Source organism: Papio anubis, chromosome 2 (assembly GCF_008728515.1).
Source record: "Papio anubis isolate 15944 chromosome 2, Panubis1.0, whole genome shotgun sequence".
NCBI classification, from domain to species: Eukaryota; Metazoa; Chordata; class Mammalia; order Primates; family Cercopithecidae; genus Papio; species Papio anubis.
In genome coordinates, this window is record NC_044977.1 from 98,555,678 (window position 1) to 98,567,740 (window position 12,063).

A 12,063-nucleotide genomic window follows, 5' to 3' on the forward strand; every position below is an offset into this window, starting at 1 on the left:
CCCACCTCGGCCTCCCAAAGTGCTGGGATTACAGGCATGAGACACTGTGCCAGGCCCAAATAATTAATTTCTTAGACTTGTTTTCTGTTGTCCAAAAACATTTTTACCCAATATTTATGATTAGACTCTCTAAGGCTTTCAAGGTAGCCTGAGCAGCTTCCAGAGTTCAAGGCCCACATCCCTTCCCTTGTCCTGCCTGTCCTATGTTCCCCTTCAAAGGTGGCTCTAACTAGGGGACGAGCGAAGTCAGTTAGCAATCAAGGGGTAAATTCTGGAAAAGTTAAGTGCCACGTTAGGAAAACTTATTTTATTAATAGTACAAAATCTTATGAAATCACAATGCCAACTGTGCTTCTACTATTCAATGCATTCATCTGTATTATTGTTAATCTAAATTATTTCCTGAACAGGAAATTCTGTTTAAAAATGAACAATGGTTACTTTTTCAAAACATTAAATGAGATCATCTGGATATTAAAAGATTTCAAACGCATCCAAAAAATATTAGTCTGACAATATGCAGTTAAGGAAAACAAATAAACTCTGACAGTAAAATGATTCCACATTTACTTGAACCAATTTTCCAATGAACACAAACATAAATTCAAAATGTGGAAAATTCCAAAGGGCAACCTACAAAGCAGAATACAAATAAATAAATGTAACATTATAACCTTAAAAAGTAATTATTCAGGTGATAGAGTCACTATACACAAGACTCCAGTGCACATAAAGTGTCTATTTTGTTATTATTTTATTTTTATTTTTTATTTTTAAATAAAGAAGAGGTCTCACTATGTTGCCCAGGCTGGTCTCAAACTCTTGAGCTCAAGTGATCCTCCCACCTCAGCCTCCCACAGTGCTGGGATCACAGACGCGAGCTCGGCCATAAAATATCTGTTAAGTGTACACTCGAATAGCATTGATGACCACTCAAGAAGGATCCCCCACCACCACTCTCTAAGGTTAGGGGCAAGCCTGTCAGAATCAGGAACAATGACAGCAGAAATCAAGAGAGTTTTGAAAGCTTATTAAGAATGCATGGCCAGGCACAGTGGCTCACGCTTGTAATTCCAGCACTTTGGGAGGCTGAGGCAGGCACATCACTTGAGGTCAGGAGTTTGAGACCAGCCTGGGCAACCCAGCAAAACCCCATCTCTACTAAGAAAAAAAAATACAAAAATTAGCTGAGCATGGTGGCGCATGCCTGTAATCCCAACTACTCAGGAGGCTGAGGCAGGAGAATCTCTTGAACCTGGGAGGCAGAGATTGCAGTGAGCCAGTGAGCCACTGCACTTCAGCCTGGGGGACAGGGGCAGACTTTATCTCAAAAAAGAGAAAAAAGAATGCAGCCACACTGTGGGAGATGCGAGGAGACTGAGGGATGAGGCGTGACAGCTAAAGGGAAAGGAGCTTTTTGTGGGTGGATGAAAATGTTCTGAAATTGAACAGATTCACCAACTGAACTGGTGATGATTGCACAACCCCATGAACATACTAAAAACCACTGAATTATACACTTTAGATGGATGAACTGTATGAAGCATGAATTCTATCACTCTGAAGCTGTGACAGGAAAAAAATATAACCACAAGGAATGTGAAAGGAGGGCTGCTGAGCACACACACTGACAGAGGCAGGAAGCAGAAACCTCTCCGAGGCAGACACGGGAGGGTCCCTGGAGAACTTCCCACCTGCCGGGGTCACTGTGCACAGGGGGCTTGCCTAAACATGCCAGCAGCGAAAAATTCAGTCCCTTAACACATGCGCAGTAAGGGAAATAAATCAAGGTGGAATGGCTCGGACTAGCGGCCCGCATGCACACTGGAAGGTCAGGGTAGAGTCGCCAGAAACTCATACCTTATACAAATAGGGAACACAGCCCCATCAGCAGATAGAGAAGCCCTTGTATTCAACTGTGAAGGGAGAAGCAGCAACCTGCTTTCAGGACCCTTCTCTTTGAGTGTCCGTGTGCCTACTTCTCCCTGGTCATGAGACAAGAACCTTGACCTTGCTCGGCTAATGAGCAAAATATCCTGCATCAGTACCCCTAACACATCAGCAAATCTCTGGAAAACAGAAGATACCACAAAAGATAACTCTGAATCCATGAGAAAGATTAAATTGCCTTCCACATCAACTGTTTGGAAAGCCCAAGGTAAAAGGAGCTTCTAATACCTTTAACAGACATTTCTTCTGAAGATAGGGTAAGACAGGTAAAATGAGATTTTGGCTGGGCGCGGTGGTTCATGCCTGTAATCCCAGCACCTTGGGAGGCCAAGGCAGGCGGATCACTGGAGGTCAGGAGATCGCGACCAGCCTGGCCAACATGACAAAACCAGGTCTCTACTAAAAATACAAAAATTAGCCGGGTGTGGTGGCGTGTGCCTGTAATCCCAGCTACTTGGGAGGTTGAGGCAGGAGAATTGCTTGAACCTGGGAGGTGGAAGTTGCAGTGAGCCAGATCGCGCCACTACACTGCAGCCTAGGTGACAGAGTGAGACTCCATCTCAAAAAATAAATAAATAAATACATGACATTTCATACTTAAGAACAATAAGCTTTGGTTACCTAGATTTTTAATGACATGAAACGACTGTTTACAGCTTAACAATGCTGAGTAAATAGGTGGAGGATTGCAGGACTCACCAACAGCTCTTTGAATGCTATTCGGCTTCCCAACAAAAAAGAGGTGGTTCTCTCTTACCACTAAGTTGGTGTCATGATAGAGGTCATTCCTTGAAGGTCTAGGCCAGGAGTCTGCAAACTACGGCTCAAGGGGAAACCCAGCCCCCTGCTATTTTTATAAAGAAAAGTGTTACTGAAACACAGCCAAACCTGTTCCTCCCGGGAGAGTCTATGGCTGCTTTATGTGCTGCAACAGCAGAGACAAGCATTGAGACAGAGACCTTCTGACCTGCAAACCTAAAAGATTTATTCCCCGGCCCTTTACAGGAGTTTGCCAACTTCCGCTCGAGGCCATAAGAGTCATGTCCTCCCCCTCCTCAAGCAGGGCTAATAGAAGAAGCCAATAATTCAGAGGTGACTGGCACCACGAGGCTTTCATGAAGGCCACCAGTGTACCTCGGCCATTGAGTGCCACTCCTGTCACCTAAGAATATTCTAAAGTCTAAGCTGTTCACTTTGTCCACAATTCTTCCTGCATCCTTCCTGAATCACCCTTGCTATGGTTCACGATTTGCCCAATATGTGCAAAATATTTCATAACTCTGTGACTTCGGGCTGGGCCACGTGACTCGTTGTGGCCAACATAACTCCATGTCCAGTGGGAGGCTCTAAGCAGGCCTGTGTGGCGTGGTTGGGTCTGTCCTCCTGAGCTCTTGGCTTCTGCCCAGAGGAGAACACATCCCTAGGTAGGTCCCAACTTTGTGGCCCAAATCTCCAAACAAGAGACAAACAAAGCCAATCCTCACGTGACCCATGTCTGTGAGCAAGAAATAAATGCTGTAGGAACCACTAGGATTTGGAGGCTGTTAGCACTTCTACAGCAACAACTGACTAATGCACAGCTAATTTAAAGTCCTGTAAAGTTGGCCAGGCACGGCGGCTCTCACCTGTAATCCCTGCACTTTGGGAGGCTAAGCTGGGGGTGGATCACCTGTAGTCAGGAGTTCAAGACCAGCCTGGCCAATATGGTGAAACCCCGTCTCTACTAAAAATACAAAAAAATTAGCTGAGCATGGTGGCACATGCCTGTAGTCCCAGCTGCTTGGAAGGCTGAGGCAGGAGAATCACTTGAACCCAGTAGACAGAGGTTGCAGTGAGCCGAGACTGTGCCATTGCACTCCAGCCTGGGCAACAAGAACAAAATTCTGTCTCAAAATAAACAAATAAATAAAGTCTTATAAAGTACAATCACTGACAGCTTGAATAAAGTTCACCACATGGGACTGAAATTACACCCCCATCAGAATCTTCTTACATGAGTCTAAGCAAGAAAAACACAGCCACGCTTGACTATAATGAAACCATCCCTCACAAAAACTACTTCTGGAATTAGTTCCAGTAAACAGAGTGGATGGGAAGAGAATAAAGGCAGATGGAACAAGGCAGGAGAAAAGATGAGATGAGAGATTTCTTTCCTTCTACACAATTAAAGTCGCCTGCCTTACCTGTCACCATTTATTTTTTTAAGAAAGACAAGGTCTCTTGCTCTGTCATCCGGGCTGGAGTGCAGTGGCACAATCATGGTGCACTGTGGCCTCTACACCCTGGGCTCACGTGATCCTCCCACCTCAGCCTCCCAAGTAGCTGGGACTACAGGGCATGCACCACCACACCGGCTAATCTTTATATTTTTTGTAGAGATGGGGGTCTCACTATGTTGCCTAGGCTGGCTTCAAACTTCTTGGCTCAAGTGATTCTCCTGCCTCGGCCTCCCAAAGTGCTGGAATTACAGGCGTGAGCCACTGGCCTTAACCCTGGCAGTCTCTTCCTACGATTAACTCCCATTTCCTTCAATCCGTTCCAAAAGTTGCAAAACCCAGTGAAGGCTCCTGGCTCCTGTTGCTAGTGCGTCTCTGGCCCACTAGGTGGTGCTTTATCCTCACCTGGACAGGCCCATTCTGCCACACATCCCAGGCAGCCTGAACTCAGATTAAAGGCAAAGGAAGAGAGGTTGGGCACAGAAAACTTCCAGGACCTGTCACAAAGTCAGCTTTGCCCCTTCTCATTTCTACTCACATAAATAGGGAGAAACAACAGTTAAAATAGCACTGGACAACGAGTTCAAATCTGCAGGTATGACCACCTGAATGGTCTACGGTCAGGATTTTTCAAAGCTGAACAAAAGAGCATAATTATATTTATCAGATAAGATGAAACCAAACATGTTGGTTTGGGAAAGAGAACAGAATTCCTACTAAGAGAAGAACATCAGGGTCCCTCAGCATGGCTCTCCCTCTCTGCATGGCTGGAGTATGAAGGAGGGGCCCTGACCACAGGCTTAGCTCAACATTGTCTTTCCAACCATTTCCATCTCTCCCACTAAGAAGGTTCAGTTTGTACCACGCAAATGTTCCATCATCTAGGTCAAAATCAAACTAGGGTTTAAACTCCCTGGAAGGTCAAGATTAGGGTCTTGCTCTGAGCTGGCACACTCAGGTCTGGAGTTGGTGCTGGCATCCTCTGGCTCCTTGGGCCACCTCCCCCTCATTTTCTCCCATCTGCCTTTAAAAATCCTTGCTCACTTGAGATTCAGGCCATCAGCTGGGTCACCCCCTGCCTATGCCCACTCGTCCACCCATCAGCAACTCCGCCCCGGTAGAGGTTGACGGCCGTCCTCTCCACCGAATGCTGTCACTCATCCAGGCTGCCGCTGCCACCCCCACACCTGACACCACCTGACTGCCCGGCTCTCAAGTCTGGGACCTCCATGGCCCTCCTTTCACATGTCACTTCTGCCAGCCACACCCGGACCACCTCTGAAATCTGGAATTCAGATGCCCCCCTCCCTGACTGCAACCCCAACCCTCACAGCTCTCCCTCACTTATCCCCGCTATTCCATCTGGAGACCCCCAGACCCTCGATCCCTCTGCATGGCCTCTACCGCCCCCTTCCCGTCCAGCTGGAATCCCCCAGCCCTTTGCTCCAGCAACACTGGTGCCTAAGGCTCAGCCTCCCTCACTCCCGTGGGACTTTCATGGCACCCGTACAGCAAAACCCAATTCTGGATGAAACCACCTGTCCACCTTGCTCTCCCTGCAGCTGGGCTCCAAGGGGTACACTGTGGACTTCCATGCTCAAAAGGCCCACCCTGCTAGGCGCTCCTTCTTTTCCAACACCGTGATAGAGGGTGGCAGAGTAGGAAGTGAGCCTGGACCAGAAAAGGCCTCAATAGAGCAGTAAATTTGTAAATTAGGGCAAAACCACCTTCTAGGCAGCTTCCAGTCACCCCAAAGGGTGAGCTGGCTGGAGCTCTGTGTTCTCTCTCTCTCCTCCCTCTCTCCCGCAGGTCAGGTTCCCTCCACAGAACTCACAGTCTTCAGCCTTCCCGCTTCACGTTATTGATATCCTCACCTCTTCCTTCTCATTTAACTCCAGCTAATAATTCAAAAGACTTACTGCACACTCACGACCTGCAGACTCAACTGGGAAAGGGCCAGTTGACCATAGGCCCAACTTCCCTTCCTCCATGTGCTGGAAAAGCACCAAAGAACATTAACCCAGTACGGCCTGTGACCTGCCTGCTGCCTGTACCTAAGACGCTCTACTGACTGCTGCAAAGCTTCCAAAGGCATCACCAAACTAGATCCACCTCAGTTGTATAAATATTAAAAAGAAAAAAAAGAAAGTCATTGTTTCTGCAAGGAAGAGGAGGAGGAGAGAAGCAGAGAAAGGAGGGGAGTGGGGATGGAGGAAGAGAAGAAGGAAGGAGGGAGCAAGGGGAAGGAGAGATTTGGGGGGGAAGAGGAGGAGAGGAAACAGAAAGTGGGAAGGAGAGATGGGGGAGAGAAGAGGGTGAGAAGAAGAAAAACAAAAAGAAGGGAGGAAAGGAAAACTTAAAATAAAGGTCCTCCAAGATACTCCTCTGGAAGTAGAAACACCACTGGACCCTGGTGTTGACACAGTTGCCAATATCACAGCAGTTTAAAAGGTGAGACCTCTATAGCCCTTCCCAGAGCACACTCTGATGGATCACCTATCAGTATGTGATTGGTCCGTTTTCTAAGACACATGTCTGGGAAATTTAAAAACTCAAATCATAAACTATGTGATGAGTCCCTGATATAAGGTTCACGTACACCCAGTAGGTGCCGCGTGGTATTCAAAATCCAAGCCTACCAGGCAGTGACGTGCTACACGAGGGATGGAAAGGAAAGTATATAAATAGGATATAAATAGTAATTAGAATTTTGGAGGCAATCACTCCATGAGCTAAAAGTAGAAACTGTTAAGCATTTATCTCAGATCACAGAAAAGACAATAAAAATTCCTCCAAGAAATACCGAAAACGCTTGGCTTCCACACATTGAGGAATGTAAATCAAGATCAGGGGCTGCTGCCGTTTATACACCTCAGCTGGCAAAGAGCAAATGTGCTCATACCGGGGGTGCAGACAGTGGGCGCCCACACACACTCCCACGTCGTCTGAACAAACACATACCACACAACCTCTATGACTCGCTCCATCAAATTACAGTCTCCAGCCTAGGAATTTACACAAGTACATTCATCACTTGTTTGTTTAAATATGTGGGAACATGGCTATCCCCTAGCCAGTGGTATTTGCAAAATACTGGAAACAATCTACATGTCTTACAATAGGGAATTAATTAAATCAATCATGGGATTTATAGACAACGAAAAATAGGCAGCCAGCAAAAAGAATATGATGGATGGATGCTAAGTGGAAAGGTCTCCAATACAGATTACTCAGGAGAAAAGGCAACAATACGTTTAGTGTATGTTCCTATGTGTAGAAAGCTTTCAAAGCAGGGCAGGGGACATACCTATCATACAAACGCAAGCACAGAACATTTTTGGAAAGATACACAAGCAAGTCATTCCCTTGGGAGGAAAAGCAGAGGGCTGGGAATGTGATGAAAGTGGAAAACCTCAAAGTGTATTCTTTAAACTGTATGTATTTTTCCTGTTGCACACTTTTTAAGCCAATGCTCCTAAGGGTGAGTAGGAATGGCGCTTGAGGCACCATTTAAAATGCAAGAACTGAAAACAACTTACAGCACCCATCAATAGGGGGCTGCTGCAGTGGTTCTGTCTTGAACCCCTGAGTAGTTAGCATGCTTCACTGCCTTTGTGGCTGCCCCCTTCACAGCAATTCTACCTGCGGGTGCAGGGCCTAACTGCTCATTACGTGTCCTAATGAGGCTACGTCCCCTCAGTGACATTTGAAATATAGGCTATGTCATTTTTCTTTAGTTTCTCCTTTATAGTACGGTAAAGTATTACGCTGATTCTTTTAAAATTATGTGTTTGGCCAGGCGCGGTGGCTCACATCTGTAATCCCAGCACTTTGGGAGGTTGAGGCAGGCATATCACTTAAGGACAGGAGTTCGAGACCAGCCTGGCCAACATGGCAAAACCCCGTCTCTACTAAAAATACAAAAAAATTAGCCGGGTGTAGTGGCACATGCCTAGAATCCCAGCTACTTGGGAGGTTGAGGCAGGAGAATCACTTGAACCTGAGAGGCAGAGGTTGCAGTGAGCTGAGATCACACTACTGTACTCCAGCCTGGGCAACAGAGCAAGACTCTGTCTCAAAAAAAGATAGAAATAAAAATAAAATTATGTTTTTAAGAGGATTCATTATGAATTTCATTTAAGGGTAATAAAAAAAAGGAATTACAAAATGTTTCTTCTAAAAAGAAATATTAGGTTTTCCAGGACTGAGAACTCCTGGGTTTTCCTAGCCTGTTCGGGCTGCTAGAGCAAAATACCATAAACTGGTGGTTTGTAAACAATAAACGTTTATTTCTCCCAGCTTTGAGGACTGACAAGTCCAAGATAAAGGCACCAGCAGACATCTGGTAAGGGCTTGGTTCCTGGTTCACTGATGGCACCTTCTCACTCTGTCCTCACAGGGTAGAACAGGCTAGCTCTCCAAAACCTCTTTTATAAGGACTAATCCACTCATCAGGGCTCTGCCCCTGTGACCTAACCACCTCCCAGAGGCCCCACCTCCTAATACCACTGCACTGCTGATTAGGTTTCAACATACATATTTTGGGGAGACAAATATTCAGACCACAGCCTGGTTTAATTAACTGACATGATGATGATGATGATGATGATTATGATTATGACGAGACAGCCAAACAATGGGATATTATGTCACTATTTTAAAGAATAAGGTAATACCATGTGAATTCATTTTAAATAATATGGTTAATCATCTTAAAATGCAGATCAAGGAATAGGATATGGTCCCATCCGTGTTTTTTAGAAAACGAGTATGTGCATAAAAACTTCTTGGAATGAATTTTTTACCCATTAAACTGCACTGATGGTGGAGTGAGAACTGCTCTGCACTGACTGTATTTTGGTACACTTTCAAGTTTTACCACTTGCATGTGTTATTATTTTCATAATTTAAAACCCCATTTAACAGTAAATGAAATTAATACAAAGGAAAAAAAATGAAGAAGGGGTCAGAAAATAATGCTGCCGTGTCTAAACCTCAGGGATCCCTATTTTATACAAGAGGTTAAGCTGCCTACTCTGCGCCTCCTCAGAGGTGGGGGAGGTAACAGCACCCACCTCAGAACTGTGCTGAGGACAACATGAGTTCCAGGAGCCGCACCTGGAAACCTGCCAGGCACAGAGCTCCTCCTCAGTAAATGGCAGCCACCATTAGGATCTGTGAAGGCTAACTGTATAATATGTGTCTCCTTCACTGCGCCATGGGGTGGCCAGAAATTTAGTCAAGAATGATTCTAAATGTGTCTGTGGTAGTGTTTCCGGGTGAGATGAGCATGAATGAGTAGCCTGAGTAAAACAGATGCCTCCTTACTGTGAGTGAAGTGGACCTCATCCAATCAGCTAGGGTCTGAATAGTGCAAACAGGCGGACCCCCCCCCCCCCCCCCCCCCCCCCCCCCCGTTTCTTCAGGACTGGAACACTAGTTCCTGGGCCTCAATCCTGTCAAGCCCTTGGACTGCAACTACACCACTGGGTCTCCCAGGGCTCCAGCTTGCCAACTGCACATCTTGGACTTGTCAGCCTCCACCATCAAGTAACACAATTCCTTGTAATAAATCTCTATATATGTTTCTCCTATTGGCTCTGTTTCTCTGGAGAAACCTAGAACAGGATTTATAAAATTATATTTCTTCCAGATCTAGTTATAAAGTTACACCTTTGCTGGCCACTGGGGCTCACACCTATAATCCCAACACTTTGGGAAGCCAAGGTGGTAGGATCACTTGAGGCCAGAAGTTCAAGACCAGCCTGGTCAATGTAGCAAGAGCCCATCTCTACCCCCTCAAAAAAAAAAAAAAAAAGCCAGGCATGGTGGCTCCAGCCTGTAGTCGCAGCTACTTGGGAGGTGAAGGTGGGAGAATCACTTGATCCCAGGAATTCAAGATTGCAATAAACCATGATGGCATTGCACCACTGCACTCCAGTCTATGTGACACAGTAAGACTCTGACTCTAAAAGTAAAATAAAGTTTCAGCTCCTGATAGTTTCAGCCTGACTTGCTCAAGTTTTTCAATGTTTATGAAAGATCAGGAGTCAGTGAAAACAGAGAAGTTTCTGACTCCAAAGTTCCTCCTGGGGCCGTGGGTCCCAGACTCACACGCCAACCCAGCTGCTCAGCCTGAGCCTGGCATTGGTGCACCCTGAATCCTCTCAGTCACTCCCAGTCAATGTTCCTACAACAGCCCTTGGCTGAGCAGGAAGAACAGGGTGCCCAGGCCCACACCTGGCCACTCTGCCAACAATTGTCATTTTTTTTCTATTATAATTTATTATTTGCCAGCTTCCAAAAATAGTCTGCAGTGAACAAAGATTGATACATTATATATATTATATACATGAAAAGCTTGTTTTGGCCAGGCGCGGTGGCTCATGCCTGTAATCCTAACACTTTGGGAGGCCTAGGTGGGCCTGAGCTCAGGAGTTCGCGATCAGCCTCGGCAACATGGCGAAATCCTGTCTCTACTAAAAATACAAAAAATTAGCTGGACGTGATGGCGAACGCCTGAAATCCCAGCTATTCGGAAAGTTGAGGCAAAAACCTTGTGATAAAAATTCTACCTACTCACCTAGTCATAAGGGAAACTGAAGGGTAGGAAGATTAGCTGGTGGCCCCCAAATCATTTATAGCATATTTAAAAGGCAGAGGTGAATGTTTCCATGGTTTTGCAAAGATCAAATGCTCCCTCTAGAAATTAGCATAGCAGGGCCCCTTTCTGCATTCCATTTGCAAAAACAAATCAACTGTGAAATAAAGGAGATTCCACTGAGAGGAGAAAAGAAAACTTCTAAATTACACATTTAGAAAATATGTGTTATTCCCTAGATTGTAATTTACATTTTCTCACTCTGTTGTAAAAGGGATATTTCACTGTCCATTCTTTTCTGTTTCATTAATATAGCCAAATAAAAGACCCATTTAGATTATAAATTTTCAATAGAAAACACATATAAAAATTATACTAGAGAGAAATTGACAAGGCCTTAAATTTAATTAATAAAATGTGTAAGAATTCCATAATGTTTTATTTGAGCATGTTTTCAGAGGACAAGACATCAAGTTTTATGGCTTAAATCAGTGATAGAAAAGGAACAGCTTCCGGGTCAGGCATGGTGGCTCACGCCTATGATCCCAGCACTTGGGGAGGCCAAGTCAGGGGGATCACTTGAGCCCAGGAATTCAAGACCAGCCTGGGCAACACAGTGAATCATAAAATAAAATAAAATGAGATAAAATAAAACAGTAAAATAAAATAAATAAAAGGAACAAATTCTCGGCCATGGCCCTTTGATGAAGAGTCCTCCCAGGCAGGACTGCTCCTGTTAGCAGATTTGTCCTAGGCAACTCTCACTCGGTTTACAGCTTCTCCTTTACACCCTGGCCCACCTCTGTGCTCTGAGGGCAGGACCAGTCTTCACTGACCCCAGGAATTAACATAAACCCCAGTAAAAAGCTGGCCCTGGATGCATGCTGGTTCAACACGCAAAAATCAATACGATTGCCTCAGTAAGATGCATGTTTAAAGTGTCTTGAGGCTTATTCAATAAGATTTACACATTTTAAAGCCTAAAACTGACTGGAATGGAACAGGAGCTCACTTCTCTCAGGAATTAACTGTTTTCTGGCTCAGACAGCTCTCCGGAAGCAGCGTGTAGACAGGACAGAAACCAGATGGGTCATCAACCACCAGACTCTGACCAGCTTAGAGGAAGTGAGAGGTGTCAGCCCCACAGCAAGAGAGACAAGCCACAGCAGATCTGATTAGCAAGCCTCCATCACTGGGGTGTGGATCCGAGTCCCAGGCCCAAGCATTTAGTAAAGGACAAAAAAGAAAGGGAAGGTGGGAGAAGAGGGAAAGGGGAGAGAGGGAGGGAGACAGTCT

At 45.4% G+C, this 12,063-nt stretch overlaps 1 protein-coding gene across 9 annotated transcripts in view; it reads right to left on the minus strand.

Moving 5' to 3' along the window:
* The window catches only part of TRAK1 (trafficking kinesin protein 1), a 210,898-nt gene that overhangs the window by 122,852 nt on the left and 75,983 nt on the right, over positions 1 to 12,063 (minus strand). The window lies entirely within an intron of this gene.